Raw genomic sequence first — 27,156 nt, 5'->3', positions numbered from 1 at the left:
TCTCCTTCTTAGCATCCCGACATAAATCTCCACTATTCCTTCCCGCCCCCTTTCCACAGCCCCCGGTACTCTATGCTCCTCGCTCCCCACTTCTGGAGCCTCCCTTCCCTCGGTCTCCTCTCCTCGGTAGCTCTTTTCCTCGGCGGCCTCCTCCTAGCACTCTCCTCCTCCGACTACCCTCCCTTTCTTCCCCTCGCGCCCCTCCCTCTCTCGCGGGCACTCCCTGTCTCTCCCACAATGCCCTGCTGTCTTACACACACAGATCCCCTTCTCCCGGGTGATGTCACTTCCTCTGGGCGCAGGGTGGGGGGTGCTGGGGGGAGTCACGACCCTGCTGAGCTCAGAGCCGGCGCCCTGCGGGGCCCCCAGTGCAGAAGATGCCTCCCCGGGCAGGGCGGTCCTTGGGATGTGGGCATCCTGAGGAGCGGCGGACGGCGGCCAGCGCCCAACCGGCACCCGGGAAGCTGGCACTCCAAGGAGACTGAGGAGCAAGACCGGGGATGTGACCGTAAGAGACCCCATTTCACCCTGAATCCACTTTAAGCACCCAGACCCTCAACCCTGAGAACGCTCCATCACGAGAGACACCCCATCAGACCACCGACAGACTGCCCCGTCTCTGAAATGCACCAGTCTGCATGGGAGAAATCAATGATGGATCATCACAGAGAGACACCCCTCCACCCTGAGTGATACTCTTTCAGTGAATGATAGCTGTCATCCCCGAAGGAGCGTCAACCCACCCCTCCCTTCTTGAGAGACAGGTCCCTCGTCGCGAGACATCTCCATCACTGAGACGTGCCCCTCTTTCCCGAGAATGCACCACTCTCACCTGTGACGGGTCACTGAGGCACTTGCATAACTGAGTACCTCCCTCATTCTACACCCACCTCCTTCCTCTAGGAGACATGCAATCGCTGATATTATGTCCTCATTGGCCTACCTTCAGCCCCGAGAGGCCCCCTCAAGCCCAAGAGCACCCCTTGAGAGCCCCCCCTGCACACATTGAGAGCCCCCCTGCACCTCCGAGAGGCCCCCACCCATCAACCGTGACTGAGGCCCCCCATCAACCCTGAGAGGCCCCCATCATGAACCATCTCCGGGAGACACCTTCATCACCGAGAAACAGGCGTGCAACAACGAGACACTGCCTCTTCTGAGAGACAGCTGCATTACTGGAAAACGACTTCCATTTTCGAGATACTACTGCCATTGAAAGACAACTTTGACCATAGCTGAGAAACACTGATATCACACAACTTAGACACCTTATTTAGAAAGAGGTACCTGGATCCAAAAAGAAGTTCCACCACACAGTGATACATTGAGAGACGTTTTTTTTACCTCGAGATAGGTGTGAACCCGAGATACATTGAGCCCTGAATCTCTCCTTACCTGAACCATAATAGAATGCCTACATTCTTGTCCTTATGTACCCTTGAGATAATTGGCTCAGGCACTGCGAGACGCCCCCCTTCACGAAGAGACACCACCCTACCAATCCCACCTTCATCGTTAACACAACTCAAACACGGATATCTGCCTCGCCTATATTAAAAGACAAATCTCACCCACGAAGACATATCTTAGCAAGACATTAATGAGGTGGAATTTGCCTATAACTACTTGAAGAGTATAGTGCGGTTTCGGTGAGAGCCCGCCACATAATAGGCAGATATGGTGTGATTATATTAGAAAGGGAGACTATAAGAAACTCTAAACCAAGAAAGAGTGTTATATTGCGATATCAGTATATGGTTAGTGTACGATCTGCTATTAGTATGGCTTGTAGCCCGTTTGGCAGTCCGACCACTTTCCTCATGTTTCTGGGCTTATGATCGCAGACCAGAGCTTGACTCCGCTTGTGATACAGTGTCACACGCTCTCTGTTTTGATCATATTCTCGGTTAGACACTAGCTTCTTTAGAGGGGGCCAGATCTATTGCTCATGCCCTCCGCCTTGGGGTTCACAAGAACAGCTGCTGATTGGGCTAGATGACACAGACAATTCGGACAAATACAGTGTTGTCTGCTTAAAATGTTTACGTCTGACTTCATATGTATAGTGTGTGAATATATATATATATATATATATATATATTTAGAGAGAGAGAGTGAGCGTAGTAATTTAAACATTTTAAGTAAATATGTACACATGTATGTATTTGTAAAATGTGAAACCGTTGTATGTTGCCGCACCAGTCTTTTCTGTGGCCCAGTGTGTTAACCCACACTCCCCATACCTGATCATTTTACTTTTAGAGATGCCACTGCAATCTGTTGGGTAGGTCCTAGTTATTTAGTTAAGGGTATTATGATTTTGTTGTTTGAGGATTGAGTCGAAAGGGGTTTGCTAATTGCATATGCATCTTCTACTCTGTAAGTATATCCATTTCCGGGGAGATGTATGTATGTTAATTGCCACCTAGGTGGTGTATATAGTCCTTGTTGAATGTATGCTAGGATTTATGTACATTTATGCCTGTTGATTGTAGTGTGTGGTGTCATAGTGAAAAGTGATGATGTGAGCCCTGTGAAGGCTAACTTAGATGGCATATCTGGGCAGTGTTGGATGTATGCAAGGTGGTCTGTCTAATGTGTTCTGTTGGATTTTTGAGTTTTAGTTACCACTTATACCACTATATTCATTACCATTTGGGTTTCCCATGTACTGGCTTTTATATATGCCAAAACTAGCTAGAGAGGCAGTAGTTTGCTGACCTGTGATCCAAATAGACATGAGTCAATGCTATGCAACCTTCAAAAGGCAAGGATTTTGCTTTCCCCTGTCCATTCGTGGAAAATGATCAAGATAATAATTGAAACAGCTGTTGAAGATGGTGAGCAGAGCAGAACAAATGCCACTTTTTAAAGACCCAAACTCGCCTGCTTCTTCTGGAATGAAAAAAGCCCATTCCATGCTCTTGAAGGCGTCCAAGCCCTTGTAGGGTCAAGACTCGAACATTGTCCAGACTAGCATCTTCAGTATGATTAGTAGGTTGCTGGCCTGAAGAACAAGATTGATAAGCAGTGGTGGTTTTTAATCTTTGAAAGTGATGAGGTGTGATCCTTTCCCTGAACATGCCCAACATATTTTAGGGGGATACGTGGGGTTCTCTCCTGCCCTGAGATTTTTTTTTAAATGGGATCAACTACTTTATTTCAAAGCACATATTTTTCCAAATAATTTCTAAAACTGTAGGCTCTAATGAACAGTCTTTCTGTGGCAAGATATTAAAGCCTGATGCCTCTCATGAGTTTACCCCATTATTTTTCAAAATATGCTCTGGGAGCCCCCATATGAGCGTAATTGTCTCCAGTATGCCAGTGCCAGAATTTCATTTTATATGCCTCTGGTGACTCCTATTGCCAATAATTACCTACAATATGCTTGCCCTAGAACTATGCTACTGATTCCATCTATGTAACATGGGTGACCCTTAGGGCAGAAATTGACTTAAGTATGTCAGGGCCAACATTGTGTATCCATTCCCCCCCACTCCTAATAGGACATGGTCCTTAATTGTGCCAAGATCTATCGCCAATATGCCAGCACCAGCATTTTGTCACAGCTGTCTTATGTATCATTAAATACTTTTAGTATGCCAGTGTTTTGCCATGGGTGCCCAGTATGCTGAGAATGACAAAATACCTCCAGTATGTCAGCACCAGCATGTTGCCATGGGTGTTCAAGTGCCCAGTTTTAGCTAGCCAGCCCCTAAATTCTGTCACGTGTCCCACATGCCCAGAGTAATCTTCTAGTGGGTCAGTATTTCCAAGTAGATGCCCGTTTTGCCAAGAACTATCTCAGTATGCCAGCCCCATATGCCAAATATTGCCTATAGTATTACGGGGTCTGCATTTCTACACAGGTACTCCATATGCCAAGAATAACCCCTAGTATGCCACGGTCATTATTTTGCCAAAAGTGTTGTTTTTCCAAGAATTACCTTCCAAGTATTGCCTATATTTTGACAAGGCCTGCATTTTGCCATGAGTGCCTCATATGCGAGAATTACCTCCAGTATGCCAGGGTTAGCAGAAGGCTCACAAGCATCTTTCTCGCACACACAGGCATTTACTCGCACTTACTCATTAAATCTCTTATATATTCTCACTTTTAATCTCATTCATTCTCACTCTTACTCATTCACATTCTTTCATTGTCTCACTCACACTCACTCTTACTAATTGATTGGGACTTGCGGTCACTCTCACGTGCTCCTTTTTTTCCTCGCTTGATAACACTTTCTCTCATTCTCAGTGTGTCTTGCGTATTTGTGCTCACTCCTTCTCACTCTTACTGTCCCTGTAATTCTCTGACACATTCATTCATACTCACTTGTATGCGCTCTCACTCATTCTCATGGACTCACTCATGCTCATTCTCACTCACTTTTGCCACACACACACACACACAGACTCTCACCTGCACTCATGCACACAAAATGTGAACGTTTTTTCCTTGCCTCAGCTGACAAAGTAAGTTCTGTTTTAGCTCCTGGTGCTTCACTGGCCCTCGTGGCAGGCACATAGCTCCATCCTGCCTTCACCCTAGCCTTTCCTAACCGTATGACGAGTTGGGAAGAGCTGAGTGGAGCTTAACTCTGACACTACAATGTTTAAATATGAAGCACACAGCGCCACTTTTACCAGTGACGCTGGTGGGGAGGCACCTAAGCATATAAGCCCCTGAGTCCAGGGCTGGGAACAGCTCATGACAGCTTGTCCGATGGCCTTCATGCATCTGACGAACTTCACACAGATGTCACTGCCTGCCTCAGACTGCCGTTTTATACTCACCTCACCCCCTTTTACCAGGGAGGGTTGGCATTTGTTATTGTACTAATAGCTTGTGTCATACAGTGCCCCATGGATGAGCTGAGTTATACCGTGCCTTACGAATAGGCTGTGTCACAGGGTGCTCTGTGGTTTGGCTGGCGTTATACTCCTTTTTCTGGATGGACTGGTGTCTTACAGTACTGCATTGATGGGCTGATGTCATACAGTGCTTTTCGGGTGGTGTAATACAGTGATCAATGCTTGGCCTGGTGCCATACACTTCCTATTGAATAGGCTGTTGTCACAGGGTGCTCCGTTCTTTGGCTGCTTTAATATAGGAGTGTGCAATATTTGCACAATTTGCTTTTGTGAAACTGCAAAAATTACACAAAATGTAAAACTGACATTTAGGCCTATATTTTAGCATGAATGCCTCCTTGTGTCCATTTTGAATTCAAGAATGATTTCGCATAAAACAATCATTTGCAATGCAATAGATCTTGCATTTGCAAGAGTTTAAGCTATGGGCATTGTAAATGACAATGCCTTTTATTTGTAAGTTTTGATAATTAACACATAAATAAAAGGCATTGCCATGTACAATGCCAATAGGTCAAACTCTTGTTCATACAAGACCTTTTCAGAGAAGAGGCTGCAATTGTCCTGGACTGCTTAGAAAGTGAAAGTGCGCTTGGTGCGCCGAATGTTGCAGGGAAGCATGTCGTGCCTGCAGTAGGAGAAATTATTTAAAGAAAATAGTGCTTATAGACTAAAAAAGACTCCCTGTTTAACAACTGAAGTAAAAGGGCCAGTCCTCATGGGAGGTTACAAATGAAGACCAGGCGGTACTAAGGAGGGACTAATAAGCTTGTTAATGAATCAGAAGCCAGCTTTTACAAAGGACAATGACACAAGCTAATGACAGATATAGGCGGAGAGTGGGCAGGGCTTCGATTCCATACTCCCAATACAGCATGGCTCACAGAGAAGCTCATGTGCTGCCAAGGCTTAACCTAAAAAGTGCAAAAAATACAAGTGCTGGAAAAACAGGTACCACTGTTTTGGTTGTTTGTGTTGTTTGCGTGGTCCTGTGCTAAAATTTCTAGAATTTCATCTACCAAGCATAATTTGAAATTCACTCATTTATGAGAGATTACTTATTATTTTTTTACCTGGGCCTAGTTTTATACCGTTTTTGGGATGGGCTGGTGGCCTAAAGCAGCGTTTCCCAAACTGTGGTCCGTGGACCCCCAAGGGTCTGTGAGACTTTCCCAGGGGCTCCCAGGACTCGAGTGCCTGTCGTCGTAGTGAAAAATGAAACGCCCATGCGTCCTCACAGCATACAAGAGCTGTGAATGTTGGCGAGTCCACAACAATACAATCGAGAGGCGTGGGCAGCGAATGGGCAGTGGGCAGTCAGGGGGGCGGACCGCAGGTTGCCCAGCGGCTGGGAAAACGAGTGGAACAGAAGGCAAAAGGGGCACAAAAACAAGGAAAGAATGTGTGGCACAGAAGGCAGAAGGGCACAAAAAACGAGGGAAAAAACGAGTGGAACAGAGGGCAGAAAGGCACAAAAAACGAGTGGAACAGATGGCAGAAGGGCACAAAAAACGAGGGAAAAACGAGTGGAACAGAGGGCAGAAAGGCACAAAAAACGAGTGGAACAGAGGGCAGAAAGGCACAAAAAACAAGTGGAACAGAGGGCAGAAAGGCACAAAAAACGAGGGAAAAATGAGTGGCACAGCGGGCAGAAAGGTACAAAAAAACTAGGGAAAAACGAGTGGAAAAGAGGGCAGTAAAGCACAAAAAACAAGCGGAACAGAGAGCAGAAAGGCACAAAAAACGAGGGAAAAATGAGTGGAACAGAATGCAAAAGGGGCATAAAAACGAGGGAAAAACAAGTGGGACAGAGGGCAGACGGGCACAAAAAACAAGTGGCACAGAGGAAGAATACAGAAATATAGGGGCAGCTAATAACAGAAGGCAGAACGGGCAGAGAGGCATGGGGGCAGCGAGGGGAACAGAAGGGAATACCGGGCAGAGACACGGGGCAGCGAGGGGTACAGAAGGAAAGACCGGGCGGAGAGAGCACAGGGACAGCGAGGGGAACAGAGGGGAGAAAAAGGGGCACGGACCACGTACAGGCAGCGGGGGCAGACAGACAACCGCATTCACAGACGCAACAATGAAAATACAGGCAATACAATAAAAGCAATAAAGAGTTGAAAGGCACATGTGTATAGGTTACCGTTACTTGGCCGGCAGATAAAAATAGAGTCAGCCAGGATCAGCAGTAGGATTTTTGTGCTGCTGTCTGATTGCTCACTTTCCACAAGCCCTTGGGTGAATTATGTGTGCTGTCAAGCTTTCATATCCAGACATATCAAACTCTTATTCTGTGTAGCCTTTACAGCTTGTTGTTGGCAAGGGACGGGGCAGTGGGCATCCTAACAGGAGAGGGTCATGTCAGGTGCCACGCGAGGCCTCTCTGAAATATGCCTTAACTGCACTGCTCACCCCTTGGTGGTAAAATGTTGTTCTGCTGTCTGTGACTAAAGATGATGTCTAACAGGGGTTTATGGTAATTGGCATAGCATTGTTCCATGATCTCGCTGAAACAATATGCCTCCTGTGCAGATACCTTCCTGCCATCTCTTGCACTTCCATGATGAACTCCTAATATAGACCTTGAATTTGCTCTGTACACTGGACTCATCGCTTTGTGCACTATCTTGTTAGAATTTTCACAATATTCGTTGCTCCTTGGGGCATGTCTTTATTATAAAATGCTTCATAATTGTATTATATTTTAGACCTTCTTTAACTGTAAATAGGTAAAAATGCTAATAATTCACAATCATTAAACCTGTTGCTGTAAGGAAGGGTCACCACTCCAAGGCTCTGGAAAGAGAATGTAGAGGTGCTGCTATGGCTGAGAGCAGGAGACTTGTACTACTAAATAATACACTGCTGTATGCATACATGTCCATGTCAATAGACCCAAATCAGGCTGTCTCCCTCTTGAAATTGCCTCTGCTTCAAAAGGCGTTTTTAAAAAGAAATTTAAATTGTACAAATTGCTTGGGGTCCCCGGCTTCCAGTAGTGATTCAGTGGGGGTCCTCAGGAGTTAAAAGTTTGAGAACCACTGTTATACAGTGTTCAATGGGTGTCTGGTGCAATTCAGTGCTCTGTGGATGGGCGGTGTCATACAGTGGCTTTTGCATGGATTGACATTACACAGTGCTGTATGCACTGGCCGGTGTCATAGTTTGCTCTATACGTGGGCTGGTTTTATATTGTGCTTTCCAGAGATGCTGGTGTTATACCGTGCTCTCTGAATGTATGTTGTTATCCAGTAATACCCTGTGTAAGGGTTGATGCCATACAGTGCTCTGTGCATGGACTCATGTCAGTTGGTGCTGTAGGTAGGTTGGAGTCACGCATTGCTCTGTGCATGGGTTAGACTTTCCCCTTAATCCTTGTACGGTCTGGTGTCACATTGCTGTATCTAAAGGCTAGTGTCAAATGTTACTGGATGCATTGGCTAGTGCCACACATGCCTCTATGCATGGGCTGCTGTATTATGATGCTTTCTGGGCTGGTATCACACAGTGATCTTTGAATGGGTCGGTTTTATACATGGGTCTGTGCATGGGTTGTTGTCAAATTGTTCTCCATTTATGCTCTGGTGTCACATTGTTCTGTATTCATAGCCTTGTGTCGGACAGAGGGTGCAAAATGGCTGATGTCAGATAGTGCTGCATGTGTGGCCTATGTCATACAGATCTCTATAGGGAAGATGGTTTCAGTCAATCAGTTTATTTATCATTCGGAGCCCCAATGAGTTCCACATCAAATGTATAAAAAGAGAAAAAAATGTACAATGTCTTATATCATGGTATTCTTGATAACAGAATAAAGCGCAATCGAAAGCATAATAATTATAATTTCACTATACAAGTGGTGTTAAAAGCAAACATGACTCCATCACTACCCAATATGTGAAGTGCGTATGCGCATATAAATAACAAAAAAATATTTACCCACCCAATTTTAGATTTGTGCAAAACTCCATGGTCCCTTGGAATATCCAAACATCCTCCTTTATACAGTTTAAATAGCTTTAAAAACAGTTTACAATAAAAAAAAATATGCTACACAGCTAGGACCCTTTTCCTATCAGATCTTACACATGATGTGGGGCATGGCCAAATAGCACTTGGCTTTTTTATCCTGCCCTAGTTTTCAGATTTTAATGTACAAAAAGGTTTTACCAATCAAAATCGTATTTGGCAAACCGAATCTTAAGCTCCTATCTAAAAAATGTTTGAAAACTGTTTGAAAAAGCTAAAAGATTTAGCACATACTAATTCAGAGGGGAGGGAATAAACAATTCTGAGCCTCCTCTGCGTTAGTAATATTATACTTTAAAAATACAGGTCTTAATAAGTAACGTCATAGGGGTTGTAATGTGGGACAAACAAATAACACATGGTTCAAATCTTGCACCCAATTTCCACATAAATCCCAAATTCTTTCCTCCCTAGGAAGACTGTTTCATACAAAGCACTATTCACGGATTGATGTAATTCAGTACTCTATGCATGGGCTGGCTACGAACAGTGCTCTGTGCATAGTTTGTGGACTATCATCAGAGCATGTTGTATGGATGGGCAGGTGCCATACATTGCTCTATGTGGGTGCCGCTGTCAAATAGAGCTATACAGGTGATCTGGTGCCATATAGTGCTCTGTGATTGGTGCTATATATTGATCAGTACATGTACTGATGTCAGAGTGCTCTCTGTATGGGCTAGCATTGTACTGGCTTGTTTGTGATTTCATGGAATACCATTACTGAGAAACCATGTAACCTGTTTCATGGAAATTTCCAGAATGAAAGGCATTTACTGTTTTGTAGAAACTGATTCATACAATGTCTTTTTGGTCAGAATTGGCTTTTGAATACTTTATTTTTTAAGTATAAATGAAATGGTTGGAGGTCTCCCTTTCAGAAACAGTTTTGTCAGATGTATTTATTTCAGTGCTTTAGTTCAGGGGACTTTACATCATATGTATATCTTTTACAAAGTCAAGTAATTACTTAGGATGCTTTTAATTCTCTGACCCATCACCACCTGTAAACACAATCAATCCGTGCTGCCTAAAATCCCTCACCACACCTGAACTACGTTTGTCCCTGAAGCCTAAAAGCTCTTTGTACCTCAAAAAAACACCATCCCTGAACCATAAAATCACTCGCTACCCTTAACTCCACCCATTACTGATACCTAAAAACACCTTTCTATGCGTAAAACCCATCCACCCCCTAGCCCTTAAAACACCTCAGCACACACAAGTTCCACACATTCCTGAACCCTAAAAAAGCCCTTACCGCCCTTAAACACCGCCATCCATGGCCCATAAGAACTCCTCATCACTCTAAATTATTCGAACCCTAAAAACTCTATCTACATCTAAACTCCACCCATCCCTGAATCCTTAAAACCCCTTACCACCCTAAACTCCACCCCACCCTGATCACTAAAAACTCTTCACCACTCCAGCTGCTTTGAACCTTTAAAAACCCTTACCAGCCCTAAACTCCACTCATCAATGAACCCTAAAACCTGACAACACACTTACACCCCACCCATCCCTAAATCGATCAATATTTGTAGAGCTCGCTTATCTCCCGAGGGGTATCTAGGCGCAGCATGGGGTGGGGCTACTCGAATGTCTAGGTTCCTGAAACCTAAAAAAACTCACACACTTAAATACTACTCATCAGTGAACCTTAAAAAACCCTTATCCCACCACACTCCATCCATTTCTGAACCCGAAGGCCAATTATTCACGATCCCTAAAAACTCCTCATCACCCTAAACATTACCCATCCTTAAACCCAAAAAACCCTTGGTAGTCCTAAACTCCACTCAAGTTTAATGTCATTTTGGATTTTTCCTTAAGGTTTTCTTTCCTTTAAAATGTTTGCTTTAATTTTCGATTCTTTTTATATTTCCTTAAAATTGCCTTTCCTTAAAATTGGTTTTCCATGATTTGGTTTCCTCAAATGTGGTTTCTAAGTATTCGTTTTCCGTTAAATCACATTCATCAATTATACAGTGCTTAGTGGGTGAACTACCATTGTATTGTGCTGTAAAATTGGTCTAGTGTTGTGCTCTGCAGATGGGCTGTTGTCATAGTGTCAAAATAAAGGTTTGGTGTCATACTGTGCTCTTTGCATTAGCTGGTGTAGCAGAGTGATTTTTGGGTGGCTGATGGTACATTGCTTTATGCTTAAGCTGGTGTAACCTGCATTTTTCTACGCATGGGCTGATATCCTACATAACTCTGTACATGAGCTGCCGTCACATTGCCTACTATTCTTGGGCTGGTGTGAGTACTGTATGCATTGGCCGGTGTTACACAGTGTGTACATAGACTCCTGTCGCACAGTGTTTTATAGATGTTGAGATCTCACTTGGGTTGATTTCGCACAGGGCTCTGTTCGTGGGCTGGTGTTGGCTATATTGCTCTATGCATGGGCTGATGTCCTACATTACTTTGTGCAGGGGTTAGTGTTCCAATATGCTCTGATCGTGGGCTGGCGTTAAACAGTACTATATGCTGGTGATAGTGTTACTTGGGTTGGTGTCATACATTGGTCGTGTATTAGCTGGTGTCACACACTGCTGTACATGGGCTGGTGTCGCACACATCGCTCTATGCAAGGGCTGATGTCCTATGTTGCTCTGTGCGTGGGTTGGTATTACGTTGTGCTCTGATTGTGGGGTGACACTACGAAATACTATATTTTGTTGTCACAGTGCTTTATGAACGGGCAGGCTTCTTACGTTGCTGTGTGCATGGGCTGGTGTTATAATGTGCTCTATTCCAGTGCTGGTGTTGGACAGTGCTCTAAGCATTGGCTGTTGCTACATGGTGATTGATGAATGAATGGTATGGTGTTACTGGGCGATGAGCGTGGGCCTTTGTCTGACCTTGCTCTAAGCATAGACTGTTAAAACACTTGATTGGATTGATGGATGGACGGGTTTCACTTGGGTTCTGAGATGGTCTGGTATTGGACAGTGCTCTAAGGAAACTAAGCATGGGTTGGTGTTGGACCGTGTTTGATGGATGGACTGTGTTTGATGTAGTGGCCTGGAGTCACTTGGACTATGTGGCAGCTTTGGGGTGGACAGTGTTCTAAGCATAGGCTGTTGTCACACAGTTACTTGGGCGCTGAGCATGTGTTGTTGTCGAACAGTGCTCTAAGCATAGGCTGTTGTCATATGATGTTTAATGAATGGACTGGTGTCACTTGGGCTGTGTTGTGGACTGGAGTCACTTGGACTATGGTGGCCAGTGTTGTAAGCATAAGCTATTGTTACACGGTGTTTGATGGATGGATGGACTGGTGTCACTTGGGTGCTGTGCATGGTTTGGAGTCGGACAGTGTTGATGGATACATTGGTGTCATTTGGCCTCTGTGCATGGGCAGAACACGAAACTCTGATGTCACAGGTACCTTTGAGCACACCAGTCACAAAGGCAATGTCTGTAAAAGCATGAAAGTTAGGTTTAGCTGAGATTTGATCTTAGTGTCCATTTGCATATATATCAAACGGTTCAAAAATGAAATGTTTCGGCTTTTTGTTTACAGTATGCATGTGCAGTATTGTGTTGTACCATGTGCAGTTGTCCTTTTGTGAAATATCACTTACACTGGACACTGAGTTAACCACACAGATTCTCGACGCTGGCTGGCAACCTAATTTGTTAAACCCGACAGTGACATTTTTCATTTTGAAACAGCAGGTGACAGGAATGTATTTGAATAAACATCGCAGTTTAGAAAGCGCATTTATCGAAAGTAGCAGTACCCGTTCTATATGGCAGTTTCTCCGCCTGTATTCTCTGCCTTGGAAACAAAGGCTTGGTCTAGTTAATAAAAAATAGTGCAACTCTACAGTCTTCGCACCATAAAAGACATATGTGCAGCTCTGTGGGTTAAAGTGGTAGCCGCAATATTCTGCATACGACCTTTAGGGTGCAGTTCGAATAGCCAACCAAGAAAGTATCATTCATTGGGCAATGGCGACTCTTGTTTACAATGTGATATAGATATAACAAGACTGTAACGGCAAGTGCGTAGACATTAAAACGAGGTAGTATCCAACCAATTCAGTTGTTTCCGTTGAACGGAAATCCCCCTCAAACCACTTGCCGGTATAGGGTGCCTATTGTGCACCCAGGTGCACGTACGCGTGCTCTCTACGAGCTCCCTCGACTTCGGTGCCTTTAAGTCGCCGCACTCGTGTCTCCCTGCGCCGAGTTGCTGAGCGCCTCTTCGGCACGACTTGGACGTTTGACGCCTTTGACTCTTGAACAGTGCTTGCCCAGTGCCCGTGTTCACCTGAAGCTTGCCTGCCCCAAGCACACGTTGTTGCTGGTGCCGAAACTCCTTGACTGGTGTGTGTGACGACTGACTCCACTCAGCCAGAAACCGAGCCGCAGATATTGTCTGGTGTGTGAAAGGCTGACACCGTCTTGGCCATTTGGAGGTAAGTGTGTATTGTTGTGAACCAAGCAGAGGAGTTTTTGCTTTCCGTTAAGGAAGATTTCCCCTCCTCACAACCTCCTGCAATCAATGCCCAATTAGAGTTGATGTCGTATAGTGCATAGTGGGCCGGAGTCACACTACTTTCGGTGAAAAGGCTGGTATAACGAGGCGGTTGCGGGTGCATTCCAGGGCTTTAAAGATTTTGGAGCAAATTAATACATATTTTAAAAAAAAAATAATACCACACATTTTTTAAAGAAGTGTAGTATGATGAGGACACGCTCGCTCGTGCCTATAGCTAAACGTTAAATTGAACTGTACCGTTTATATAGCACTTACTGTTCCTTTGTGGGGTGTGTGATGACCACTGAGGTGCAGCTATCACGTGATGTGATGCAGCAATTAGCGGTGTGATGGACGAAGAGGGAAGAGGGATAGGCGCATAGTTGACAGTTTTCAGTAAGCTGGCCGCTTTGAACAGCTTTGCGCTTAGCTAGTTACTGCACTGGGTTGTCCATTCTGATAGCTGAGTAGGTGTAGGCTAGCGGCAGAGATGATGGGGACATCTGCTGGGATAAACTTTACTATCATTCCATATTATTGTCATTGTGAGATGTCAAGAAGAAGTCACAGTCGCAGTACGAGCTGGTTGAGACTTGCAGTGTTTGACAATGGAAGTCCTTCATTGGCCACTGCAGGGCACAAGTCCTAAAAACAGAAGTGGGGGGACGCTGACGCCACGACCGGAAGTGACGTCATGAAAGGTGGCTTACACTTAGTTACAGTTTAGAGTTATCGAGCTCCCGGTAAAATAAGTGGGGGGACGCCGTCCACCCGTGTAGTACCCCGACTCGAGCCCTGGGCCACTGGTATGTGGCAGATCTCTTTAGTTATTCCATGCCTGTTCAGTAGGTGATGGGTGGTTTATTCTTCTGGACTGGGATAGTACTAGGTGATCAACATGACCTGTAAGGGTTCTATCTTGTGCGAGTCTAAGAGTATCAAGCAATAGAAGGAAATTATTTTGCAGCCTGTTTGAAATACCGCCGTCTGCCTGACCGCTCAGTGTTAGGGTGCTAGTATTTGGAGGTCCAGGAGGGTTATATATAAATTGACTTTACTATGCAGTGCCCAGGCTAGACATAGGCCAGCCATTCATAACTTACCTGGATATAAAAGGTTGCGTGCTGTTCTATATCTGTGAACTGCAGATTGTACTTGAATGAGCTATTATTATTCCGAGTTCCATCCCAGGGCTATTGGTGATGCAGCCATCTTGGAACTAGCCATGTTTTCGCCTCTCTGCTGAAATGTAAATGCTCCTGAATGTTTGAAATCTTGGCTGGCAGTGAATTCTAGAACTTTTCGGCATGTAATGTGAAAGTGGTGCCAGCCTGGAGAGCAATGCCATATTTTGTTTGTATTGCTAGAATTTAAGTTGTAGGTACAGTGGTCTTTTTCCTTGGGAGGCTCAGTAAATGATGCAGAGTTCCTTCATCATTGCCAGTGTAGTGATTGCATGACTGAAGTTTTGTGTTCCTTTGGGTATAGGGGGCAAGCAGTCTTCCATGGTTACCTCTAGGTTTCTGACTTCCCTTGACATTAGCGAACCTCAAGTGCCTTTGTCCAAATGTCATCAAGCTGGCATTTTTGATATTGTCAATTTATTTATTTATTTATTGAGTTTGTAAAGCCCAACATCTACCCGTGAGGGTTTCCCGGCGCTAATTGACCAAAAGCAACCTGACACCAAACAGAAAAAGAAAACTAATGATTAAAGAGCCAGGTCTTTACTGCTCTTCGAAAGCAAGCATGGCTGTCCTCAGTAGGTGATGTTCCATATTCCTTTAGACAGCGAGTCCCACAAACCGTCCTGTTTTGTATTTGATGAAGCACTCGCACCCAGGGTGAAAACTGAGGTGCTTTGGATAGATGATAGCAGTTGGACCAGACTGGAACAGACAGCTGTAAATGCACTGTAAGGGAAGGGAATTATGAACTTAGTGTATTCCTGGCATGAAAGGCGCACCCAGCAAAAAAAGCCACCTCTTAGAAGAGTGTATTTTCATACTTCTCGAAGTCTCTCAAAATAAACTTGCGGTATTCGAGAGAGGGTAAAGACAGTGTAAAGCCAGCGGAGCTGCCAAACCCCAAGATGAGGCACATTTTTAGGAAGTCTGAGGTGCTTGTGGGTGCGATTCATGGGGGGATGTATAATGGAGAATGGAAATGTTCTTGCTTGCTCTGTCCCATTAACTTCAATTAAGATAACCCAGGAGTTTTAGCAACCCACATTAACCACTGAATTGCGTACCAGTGAATAATATTCAAGAGAAATCTGAAGAGCGCAGTAGAAGTGTTGACCTAAAGAAACTCACAGAGTATCCAGTTTAAGACTTCTGTACAAGGTACTTATTTATTATGATGTGTCTTGGTTGCTGGAGTTGCGAAGCGAGGAGGAGTGGAGGAAGCGAGGAGGAGTGGTTTGGAGCCATCTATGTGGTAGCTGTGGCCTGCAGTTGTTCTCCGTGCCCTACTGCTCTCTGTTCCAGCCTTCCTCTTCTACAGCTGCCACGTTATGCTTGGAAAGGGCAAGGATGGGGACGACCAGGGATTGTGCTTGGGGCTCTGTGCTTTCGTGCTCCAACCTCTTGGGTGGCACTGCCAGCGATGTGGTGGCGGAGAGATGAGCCAGTGACCAGCGTGGAGTTGAGCAGGGCAGCAGAGCAGTAAAGTGGTGAGTGCCTCCGGCCCGCCTCTGGCTCCTGCTGGGCAGCCAATAGTTTGGCGGTGGAGCAAAGGTCAGCACAATTTAGCCCAACCCGGCCTGCTACTACTCCTTTGGCGCCCTCAGAGGCTTTTGTCAGCCTGCCTCATCCTCTGTAGCCACCCGCCCGAAAGAGTTTGAGTGGAGACCTCTCTTCCCTCCACCAGCAGAAAAAGCAAGAAGGGAGGGGAGTAGAAGCCGGTGCTGGATGTAAGAGGACCAAGGGGAGGACCGGGGAGCGGTCAAAAACAGAGCTGTCGCTCCTTCATTGGGGCAGAAGCGGCCGGCATTAGGGTGGTGCGACTTGCTCTGGGAGGTGCTACCCCCAACTCCCCCTGCTCACTCGCACCGTGTCCCGCATGCTTGTGCCTCCTGCAAGCTTGAAAGTTGTGGCGGTGCATCACTATCTTCCTCTCCTCATATTTTTGCAATCTGGAGAGTGTACAATCTAGTGCCATGTGATCTGTGCGAACATTTCCAGAGCATGTGCGAGAAGATTGTGTACCCCCAGTCCCTCTCCGGAATCAAGATCCAAAGAGGGAGGAGAAGTCGCTGAGTTTCTTTCTTGGGCTAAGAGGTCCTGGTTATTAAAACGCAGCCCTTCGAACATACAAAAAGGATAAAAGGGAGTCTTGTGTGTGGTGCTAGTAGATATTATCGCCCAGTGAGAGTCCAGGCCTGTTGCGGAAGCGGCCCAGCCAGGTCTGGGTGCCGCTGGCGGTCGGCCGGGCGAGTTGCTACCTCAGGCTTTCCCGCCCTCCTGTTAAGAAAAAGACTGAGACCCAGGCAGAGTTATGACTGCAAAAAATTACGTTCAGGAAAATATGTTTACATAAGAGCTTGCAAAAAAAAACAACGCTAATCCTTTAAGGAATAAATCGATACAGATAAACACGCTGAAAGGATTTAACACCATTTCCACCTTCTTCTAAAAAAAGAGACAAGCCTAAATAAAGCAGCGATGATGAAGTTTAAGCCTGAATCTGTTCCTAGAAAGGCTGAAGCGGAACCTGAAAAATTGCTTTTAGCAAATCCTACCAACTTTTCACCCAGAATCAGAGTGACTCCGTCGGGGGTTGAATTACACTCTTTCGGAAATACAGCAACTCAGTCAGAGGTTGAATTTTGCCCTGATCCTAGAGTGGAGGTCCCTCCGATGGAAGATTTTACCCTCCCAGACATTAATATCAATCTGAATCCTATTCCAAAGGTCCCTCAGTCTCTTAAGCCTCACACTTCTGATATTTCACCGCTCTCAAACTCACTGTACTTTTCCCTTCGCAGGGATGTGGAATTCCCATAGCCCAACGCCCAGGACATATTGTTTGGGGTCAAGGGCAACAAGTTTTAATGTGCATTTTGTCCTTGGGACAAGCAGGCCCAACCCCTTGCAGCACAGACCCTTTGGCTGCCAGTTTGCAGTACCACATTAAGGATCAGGGAAGGGCACTGCCTGCAGTGTAGTTAATATGTGTGTGCATATGTTAATGCTGTTCAAACTTTTATTTATGGTTCATTAATTGAGAGCCTTTATTATTAGGCTGAGCGCTCTCAGTATGTGTAAGTTCTGACTGCACTACTGACAGTGGTTCCAGTATAAAAATGTGGACACACGGTTTAAAAGTTTAGCAATATGAGGCTATGCATAATGCTCCCAGAATGCTCTCTGATTAGATGCAAATATTTGCCGAAGCTTGAAAGCAAGATTAATGATTCTTTGCTTTCAATATAAAATGTCCCTAAAAATGAAAGTAGGAAAACATTTTTTTTGCTAAACTACTGTAAAATCTCAGGTTCCATGTCTTTGCTGCATCATTTAGTAAAATGTGTTGATGCATGTTAGTATTTCCCCAAAATATTCATATTAGAAAATCAGTGTAACCAGTTTCAATAAGATTTTGGGAAACATAAAAATAAACAAGCATTGGTAAAGCCAGTAGGTCTGAAATGGTGGTCAGCTTTTTCGTTTTGGCAATGCTTGACTTGTTGTGGCATGGGTTTTTGTAAAACCTTATTGATGTGAGAGCTGCCGGACCCTCACCATTATAACAAACATTGGCAAAAGCAAAAATTGTTTTTGGACTCAAAAAAGCACACACTGCCACATTAGTTATTGGCACTGAACAAAACTACTTGATGTGCCAATAAGCTCCTTATGAAAGAGCAGAATGTTGTCACTCACGTGAAGCCAGCCGATACAGAGAGAGAATTTTAATAAACACTAAAGGTCATTGTTAACACCAGACCAAATTAGGGACCCAATTATTAAAGAAAGTTTCAAAAGTGCACCCTTGGTTTATGTCCTTGCATTAAGGGTAGATATATGGCTTTCGTGAATTCACAAGAATTTACAGCAGTAGGGCAAGAAATAGTACTCCTAGAAAATATTTGTGAACTGCATTTTAGAATGAGCAAATCTGCATGTGTAGATTTGCTCATGCGAAAACCTGAGTGTTTGCAAGTTTATTTTCCCTCTAATCACTTTTTTCCCAACTCTGGAAGAAAGTTTACGTCTGCCATTGTCAGGAGTAAATTTCCAACATTTCTCAGTATTGCAAAAGATTAGAGAAGAGTTGTTGAAAACCCTTAAATCATGCAAGTTAGTAGGTTTGCACAGACTCAAAAGGACATTCCAACCCTGCAACTATTGTTTACCACTTCCTTTAGTCCCAGTATGTAGATCTGCGGAAATGTAGCAACATAAAGGGATTACTAGTATACAAACACTACTATGGTATGAGCCCTGGCATAATCAGGAGGCTATATAAGAGCTCTTTTATAATGAGATTGCTGCCATCATTTGTCGCCGCACAACATGGCACCAAAGGGACAAGTGGATTTTGTTACAGGACAAGTAGATTTATGAAGCAACCTGCCCCATGGACAAGTAGATCTTTTAATAAATTCCACACCCCTGCCTTGGCCCTTCTATTGAGATGCAGCTCTTTAGTAGTACACCCAGTGGAACATGTATATTAAACTCAAGGGTGTCTGTCACCCCTGACTTGTCCTTGAGTCCTCATCCACTAAATAAAGATCCAGAGGAAAAAATACTGATGTCTGACTCCTTGTTTTGTCTGGAAAGAGTCCTGTCATCTATTTTAGCCCTAATAGAGAAATCCGTCAGGAGCTCTGATTATATCTTGGATTCACTTTTGTCTCTGCCAAATCTATAATTTCCGACGAAGATCCCCGAATGGGAATACCCTACTTCACTCTTACAAGTATAATTCCTTTAACAGGATCTTTTCTCTACCTCCTCTGGACCATAACTCTAATCAATCCAAACCTACCCAAACGTCTTCTGTTTTATACTCTAATTTTTGGGATTTTGGTACTCAGGCTGGTACGCCTAGTAGAAAGCATAAGGGCGAAAAATACACAGACTTATTTCAAATTCAGCCCATCTCGCTACAGCAGTTCTTAGAACCTGAGGACCCTGTTCCTTCATCTGCATCTTTGTCCTTTCAGCGCTCAGAAAAGGAAAAAACAAATCCAGAACAAAAAGTTTTTCAGATTTTCTTAAAAAGAGGGGCTATAAAAACGGATCATTCTATAATGGAGGTATTAAAAGCTGAACATTCTACATCAGAGGAAAAGAAAATCAAAATGAAAAGTACATCTGACCGCAGGAAGAAGGTAAAAAGAGAAAAACTTCAATGGATTAACAAAAAAAAGAGCAAAACGACTGTGCTTTGACCCTAATCTAATTTTAAATTTGACTGTGAATCCTGACTCGAATGATATAAAGAGGGAAGAAGGACAAGTTGAAGCTATCCCAAGGGGTCCTCGAACACCATTATTGAACTCCAGTGCTTTAATCCCGATCTCACAAGAAGTTAACACACCAGATTTAAGCCCTACATCGATGACAAAGTGTAATCTGAATCCTAATGCTGAAATATCTGCCTCCTCTTTAGCCAGTAATGTTATTTACAACCCTATTGGAAATGCGCCTGAGGGAGTCTGCCAAGCTACCCATTTACCTTCTGTGCTCTTTTCTTTAGATTTTGTTTATCATGAGCTGTATATGAATAGATCTGTCCTATTGAGCTGTTTTGCCGAAATTCCTGACCCCCAAATGATCCAGTGTAGTGATCTTGCCCTGGTTCAAGTTAAAAAAAACATGGCAATTACGGGGACCCAGTGTGACGTTTAGTTCTAAGGCGATTTCCTATCTAATAATGTTTAATAGTGATAAATTACGATGCTGTGTAATCGATGTTCTTGTTCCCAAAGAGAAAGTTCCTAAAGAAGCGACTTATAATAGGCAACTCATCATCCACTTAGATATCTCTCCATTGGATATCCTTCATCAGGGGTGAGAGTGAGAAAGTACATTGCAAGTCTCCCTCTGCAAGGGTGGAAGGAGAGTTTCCCTACTTGCGGAAAAAAATAAATAATCAAGCACTGACCATAGATGAGGAAAATAAGAAATGGAGTTGGGTAGCAAGGGCTCTTAAAACAAATTGATCTTTAGGTCTAAGATGCGGGAACCGTTCCTCGCAAGGGTCTTAAATTAATCTCTTGGAACGCAGCTGGCTTATGTATGAATAAAAAAAATCGTTGTTCTTGAAAGAACAGAATGCTGACATAATTTGCAAACAAGTCTTGGATTGTAAAGAACTGGTCCATTGAAGATTATATTGTGCTAAGCTGTCCTGCACTCCCAGTGAACATAGGACACGCGAAAGGAGGCATTCCGAAACTGCTCAGAACAAGTTTTAGATGGATATATAAAGTAATCCAACATGTCTCCCACTTAATTCAGGTGATTAAGCTAGATTTTAAGGAAGAACATGATAGCTTAGATACTCTGCTGATTGTAAATACATACATACCTCCTGACGCATTTAACACTTGTCTATTAAAAGACCTGTTTGTTTTTATCTCCACTAATATAGAAAAAGAAGATTGTAGGCGTCTAATGCTGGTTTGTGATCTGAACGCCTAATTCTCTTCCCACAGTATAAGGTTATTTGCTAATGCCTCAAAAGACGAAGCCCTAAACATCCCCCTTGCTCAGTTTCCGAATAATAGTTGGACTGATAAAAGAGGCTCAATTTTACTTGAAAGCCTGAGAAACTTAGACCTATTAATTGCTAATGGAAGATTAGGAAATGATATACCAGCAAAAATGACATGTAAGGCGCCTACTGGAGGATCTATTATCGGTTTACCTAATTGCTTCAGCAGATTTTTTTCAGTAAGCTCTCTAGTATGGACATTTTGGAAAATGCGCTTAGGGACCACATGGTTATCTGCTCTAAATTCGAGATGACTTGTGCCAAGGTAGGCTCTTGGAATTTGAAGGATAAATCTGTAGGTTTTAAGAAAGCAAACAGCAAAATCTATTGGATTACTTTAGCTGGTTCAAAACTTAAAGATACGTTAACGGTTTTAATAGGAGATCAGCAGCATATGGTAGTGGTAGATCTACATCCTCCTCAAACTGATCTGTTGGAAGCCTCTGGCCACAATATAAGTTCCATGGTTACGTCATGTTAATCTATACATTTACCTGCTAGATGGAGACCGCCTTTTAATCCACTGCTTCATATAACTAGGGAAATAAATATTGTGGTGAGGGCCCAGTTCCTGAATTTTCCCCTCAAACTAAGTAAATTCATACATCTATTAAATAAGAAAAGACAGAGGAAAAATGCTCTCTAAGACAGAGAAAGGAAGATCCTGATTGGGTCCAGTTAAAAGAGGCGGCTTCAAAAAACAATGCTAAAAGGTATTGGGAAATATTTGCGAATTGTTGTGGCACTAGAGTAAAATCCCTCCCAATTCTTATAAAAGAAGAAGAATGGAAATCTCATCTCGTAGAACTTTATTCTGAAAACCCTAATTCTTCTTGCTCTGCCTCTATTTCAGCTCATCTCCCTAAAATCCTTGAATCCAGCTATGCGCCCTCAAAGGGTGAAGTTGTAGATAGAGCTTCAGGAGCAATAGGTCCTGACGAAATCCCTATGACAATTATCAAACAAGCATTGGCATAGCCAATAGGTCCCGCCTTTGGGACCCAATTTTGTGTTTAGCCATGCAACAGTTGATGTTGTTGCACCTAGGATATTGTGCTGCATAACTAAATACTTATAAGGTCCCAAAAGCGAGACCTATCGGCTATGACAATGCTTGTTTTCAGGACTGCAATGACAGCAGGCACTCCGATGTGCTGTGCTCACACTGCTCACTTCTCACTAGTGGATAAGTTACGGCATGACATCATGCCAGGTGAGCGTTGTAAGGGAAGCGAAATCCTTTAACCCGTTGGCCGCGGCGCGAATTTTGCCACGGTGCGGGCATTCTAATCAGTGGGCGGGGTTCCTACGGCCCCCTGCCGCCCTCATCCCCTTTAGTTTTTCATTGTTCGCCCTAAGTTGGCAGGGTATGCTCAGACGTGAGTCCCTTGCTCACTTTGCCACTGGATTCAAGCAAGCCCGGCTGAAGACGGCTGTAATGCCAGAAACCGGTCCTGGGAAGCTTGATTCTGGTCCAGGGAAGACATGGCTTGGCAGTTCGGGCTGGACTGTTCCCATGAGGCACAGGGTCAAACTGATTTGCATATGGCCATGTCTGAACTGGGGTGGCGGAGTGAGCTAAAGAACGGTGATGGATTAAACCCAGATCAGTTGACTGGGGGTGAGTGTTTGTATTGTCAACGCTCCATCCATCATCCCCTTTGGTTTTTCATTGTTCGCCCTAAGTTGGCAGGGTATGCTCAGACGTGAGTCCCCGGCTCACTTTGCCACTGGATTCAAGCAAGCCCGGCTGAAGACGGCTGTAATGCCAGAAACCGGTCCTGGGAAGCTTGATTCCGGTCCAGGGAAGACATGGCTTGGCAGTTCGGGCTGGACTGTTCCCATGAGGCACAGGGTCAGACTGATTTGCATATGGCCATGTCTGAACTGGGGTGGCGGAGTGAGCTAAAGAACGGTGATGGATTAAACCCAGATCAGTTGACTGGGGGTTAGTGTTTGTATTGTCAACGCTCCGTCCATCATCCTCTTTGGTTTTTCATCGCCCTCCACACACGCCCACCATCACGTGGGACGGCCGGGGGCTGTCCGCAGCACCGAAGGGGTTAAAGAGAGTCATTTTCTCTCTGGATTTCCCTTCTATTATTGCAACTCAAGAGCAGCAACATTGTGGTGTCACTAGGGCTTTACGTGGAAGCTTTTTCAATGCTATATACATGCCATAGTTTCTGTTATTAATCTTATGCAACTAACAACCATTGACAAAGCCAATGTACTCCTCCCACTCTGGACTAAAATCATTAACAGCTCCCTTCAGCAAGGTCTCATCCCAGACTCCCTCAAGGTGGGGAAAGTCACGCCCATACTCAAGAAACCTACAGCTGACCCGGCTGACTTAAACAATAACCGCCCTATCACCAATATCCCCACTCTGGCCAAACTGCTGGAAAAATGTGTGCAACTCCAACTAACAAAACACATTGACCAGTTCGAACTCCTCGACCCTCATCAATCAGGCTTCCGAGCGAAACACAGCACGGAAACGGCCATGACACACATAATTGATGACGCCCTCCAAATCCTTGATCGCAACAATTCCTGCCTACTCATCCTCCTGGACCTCTCCTCAGCATTCGACACGGTCAAACATGAGAACCTATTGGAGCTCCTAAATACTAGAATGGGCTTATCCGGGACTGTGCTCAAATGGTTCACTTCCTTCCTACACAACCGGTCTCAGAAGTTCAAGATCAACAATGTGCTGTCCTCACCTGTGCCAGTAGATTTAGGCGTCCCACAAGGATCTTCCCTCTCACCCACGCTGTTCAACCTCATCATGGAACCACTCGCCACCTTGCTCCAAGCATCCAATGTACACTTCCATATGTATGCCGATGACACTCAACTTTACCTAAAGGTACAATCCCCGGAAGATATCAAACTTCTGAACTACACACTTAGAAACACCCAAGCGTGGTTGGCCGACAATCACCTCAAACTAAATGCGCTGAAAACTGAGTTCCTCCTGATATCACCCCCTGCGAAAATTACCACCACCCAAATCTGGCTCAATCACCTAACAGCACTCAATGTCCGACCCACCATCGTGGACTCTGCGAAATCCTTAGGTATCACACTTGACGCAAAGCTCAATATGAAACAGCACATTAGCAAAGCAACGAAAGGAGCTAACTTCCAAATGAACACTTTGAGGAAACTCAAACCCTTCCTCCCAGTCAAAGATTTCCTAACTACTGTACATGCCCTAGTCATCCCCCGCATAGACTATGGAATTGTGGCCCTCAGCGGACTCCCTCTAGCTACAACCGCACCCCTAAGAGCCTCCTTGAATGCTGCCGCGAGGCTCATTACTGGCTCAAGTAAACACTCTCGTATAACTCCTGACTTGAAATCCCTGAAATGGCTTCCCTTTGAAGCCAGAATACAGCTGAAAATTGCCGTTATGACACACTCGGCCATACACCACAAGGCACCCAACTACCTCACCCAAAAGTTGTCTATATCAGGAGGCTCGAGATCCAATAGAAGTACAAAAAGTCTGCTCCTGAAACCTCGCAGATTCCGTAAGGAAAAAACTTATAAACGCTCCTTCTCAGGAATGGCACCCAGGATCTGGAATGCACTCCCTCCTGAAACGAGGCTTATCTCCTCCACTGCACTCTTCAAGAAAGAAGTGAAAGCCATCCTTATGGCCAAGTTCACCTGAACTTTATTGTTGTTGTTTAGAGACTTTGCACCGATTTTGTAACTTTGATTACTTGATGGTCCAATAACTTCATATTCATACATGATTGTGATCCTTTTATGCTACTCACCTACTACCCATTACTATACTGTGCACAGTAGTTTGTTGAATCTCCCCCTTGCTGCCCCTACCCCTTGTTCTCTGTAACTCTAGTAAATGATATAGATATCCTTATAGCCTGAGCCCTCCTGATTTCTTTTGCAGCTGGATCAAAGACTCTGCACCGTCTTATATTACTGTCTATTTTGATTGCTTATTGGTATCTCCTGATCTCTATTGTAGCTGGATCAAAGACTCTGCACCGCCTCATATTATTGTCTATCTGAGTGCTTACTTGTATCTTATCAGCACATGACTGCTATCTGATTATGCTATTGTTTACTATACTGTACCCAATTAATATGTTTAGTCACCCTCCTATTGCCCACTCCCCCCCTGTTTCTGTGAAGCGCTCTGATATCTGTAAAGATCTTGTTCGCGCTATATAAAACTTTGAATAAATAAATAGTCCTGACTTGTTGTAGGTATGACGTTACTTGTTGTGTCATATATCTGGATGCAATGACAGAAACATCTAAATACAAGTCGGGTGGCACACTATGCTAAGTTCAGATTTTTAGCTTATGAGTTTTTAAGCTACACCTTTAATTGCATTCGCAACATTCCTTTGAGACACCGCCCCACCCCCACACAGATTTTTCATACCACTTAAAGCCCTGCCACCATGTCGAGGCTTCGGCAAACATAGCCTTTGGGAGCAATATAAGTATGCTGTCATAAAACCTGGCGTACTTCGGTTTAAAAGAAACTGCAGAATACTGACCAATAGGCTGGATGTCAGTACATGGATTTAGGCCGGGGGCGGGGGGTAAGTCCCATTTGTTGAACCCCTGGTGGTAGGCACAAGAGCCTAGTTAGCAAACTGTGACATGGTGTCAGAATGTGCACGTTCACCACAAGTCCTATTTGTTCTTTTACTCACTGATGCATAGTCTCTGTTTTCACACGATTCATTTTCTTACCTAATGCAACTTCTCAACCAAACCTATGCCCTCAGAATCCTGGCCATTCCCAACAGCCAAGAACCTACGCTTTTGAAAGGAAATGCATGTTACTTTTAACGCATCATTCTGCCCTTACGGTTCTCTGCAAATCAAGCACTGTGGCTGTAATTCTGCGTGAAATGCATTTTACTAATTTTTCTTAAGAGAAACCTGTGTTGTACGTAGCGGTCGGAAGAGACATGGAGTTAATAGGAAAAGAAGAAAAGAAAATAAGAGCTTTATCAAATGGAATAGAAGATTCAAGAGTAAACGGATATATCTGCATTATCCATTCGTATGAATTGGGCAATCCATTTGGGGGCGGGGGGGGGGGGCTTTTTGCTGTTTTAAACCAACAGGGGGTCCAGAGTGGCCGTTTTAGTGAGAGGAGGTTTGTCCAAGGCCTGTTGCTTCGTAGCATGACTTTAATTCCCGTGTGTGCATCCTTTCACCTCCTCTTCTGCTCGTCCTTGGTTCCCACTGCCAGCCAGGGTGCACTTGAGTGCTGGCTGAGCCGCGCGAGCTGAGCCGAGCGCGATCCTCCTCTCCCCAGCGCGCACGCGCTACTTGCAGCTGCTCCTCATCCCCATGCTGCAAGCGTGGGGAGATTGATGAATCTGATCCTGTTACCGTGAGAACAGTTGCTCTCTTCCCAGAAGCTGGACTTGCAATTTTTCGTGCAGCAGAGGAAGAAAATGGAAACCGGGGTTTCTAATGATCTTTTCCTCTGTGGAAAGCAGGCTATCTGCTAAGGGTCAGTGCTGCGGTATGTGGCCGTGGCCAGTGCCCAGCGAAGCCATTCGTCATAGTTACCAGTCCGTATCAATGAGGGCTTTGTACCCCGTGTGCTTGGAGCGGCCGGGGGCGAGGAGGCTTCGCAGGAATAACAAGCCCAGGAGTGGTGCGTGCGCGTGTGCGCGCTAAAAGGAATTTGCACTAGGGCCTGCCCGAACGCCATCTGTTTCCAATTAAGATAATTGGAAACAGATGGCGCTGCTGCTCGCTCCCGAGCTGCGTGTGCCAAGGCAGTGAGAAGGCGGGCCATGCACCCGCCTTTGGCCAATTGCATGCTGTCTTTCTTAGAAAGACGCATGCAAAGGCCAATAAAAAAAAGCACACGCCCGAGCGTGTGGTGCGAGTTGAAAAGCCCTTACTAGAAGCCTCGCCTCACTGTGCATGCGCGGTGGCGAGATCTAAAAAGAGCCTCCGCTGTGCGCCACGTACCTCACTCTTCTGTTTGACAG

General features: G+C 44.7%; 1 protein-coding gene across 1 annotated transcript in view; it reads left to right on the top strand.

Moving 5' to 3' along the window:
* The first annotated feature begins 247 nt into the window (after window positions 1–247).
* The window catches only part of DAGLA (diacylglycerol lipase alpha), a 294,459-nt gene continuing 267,550 nt past the window's right edge, over window positions 248–27,156 (top strand). Inside the window, exon 1 of the mRNA XM_078680611.1 lies at window positions 248–508. The gene's annotated coding sequence lies outside the window, so the exon portion shown is untranslated. The remainder of the gene's footprint in view (window positions 509–27,156) is intronic.

This window comes from Lissotriton helveticus, chromosome 3_1 (genome assembly GCF_964261635.1).
Source record: "Lissotriton helveticus chromosome 3_1, aLisHel1.1, whole genome shotgun sequence".
NCBI classification, from domain to species: Eukaryota; Metazoa; Chordata; class Amphibia; order Caudata; family Salamandridae; genus Lissotriton; species Lissotriton helveticus.
Note: the sequence above shows the minus strand (reverse complement) of the source record. Positions and strands in the feature narration are given on the sequence as shown.